Below are 987 nucleotides of genomic sequence, written 5' to 3' on the forward strand. Positions count from 1 at the left end.
GATTACCAGCAATTGTGCTCCTGTGTGTGGGTGCCTGGCTGCACAAACACAGTGGCTTGTACCACACATTCGATCCACACAAACAAATCTCCACCCACCTGTGGAGATCTCCAGCCAAGGTCAGCTGAGTGTGAATAGAGAGTGGGTTGTTGCAAACCCTTGAGGTGGATTTAAGATGTTCCTGTATGCCTTCCACCTCCCACCTTCCACCTCCACAATGTCTTTCTCGCCTTCTCCATTACTGCTTAAAATGCTGCCACATTGGAAAGCTGTTCATGGTCAAGTACATTTGGGACATTCTTGGCATGCCCTCGTCTAGGAGATGTGTATCAATGCATTAAGGACAGACATCTCCTTTGGTTCAGTTCAGTGTTTCCCAAAGATTTGACTATGTAAAAACTTTCCCGCAAAATCCTATTTACTAACTAACATCCTTATCCACTGCCCAATTCCAATTAGTGGGCTTTCTCCAGAGATTCTAGAGAGCATTGAGGCTAGTGATGAGGGATAGAAGGGGGAGAAGAGGACCCCGCTGCTAAGAGAAATGAGAAACTCTGGGGGTAGACATCCCTCCAGTCACTTCCTCTCCTCCAACATCTCTGCAAATGTCGTGATACCAGTCCTGGTGACTAACTGCAAAGCAGTGCTCACTTTAAGAGAGGAACTGCTCCCACAGATTCTGGCCCAGGGCATAAAGCACTGCCCTATGAATTTTGAGTCCTTTTGGTTGCTAAGGAACTGAATGATGGACTCGTCCCCAGGCTTTCACATTTACTCCTGTAGGCTGTGTGACCCAGCAAAGTAACTTCGTGCTTCCCCATCACTTTGCTCATTTGTAAAATCAGAGCAGCAGCAGCAGCAGCAGCAGCTACCTCACAGAGCAGCTTAGAAGGCTCATCGGGATACCAAAGCCACGTGCTCAGGTTCCTGCCTGTGCTTCGTAATGCACGGCCTTTATAATGACCAAGATAAGAAAGTGTTCCTTTT

The sequence above is a fragment of the Rattus norvegicus genome, chromosome 2 (genome assembly GCF_021556685.1).
Source record: "Rattus norvegicus strain SHRSP/BbbUtx chromosome 2, alternate assembly SHRSP_T2T, whole genome shotgun sequence".
NCBI classification, from domain to species: domain Eukaryota; kingdom Metazoa; phylum Chordata; class Mammalia; order Rodentia; family Muridae; genus Rattus; species Rattus norvegicus.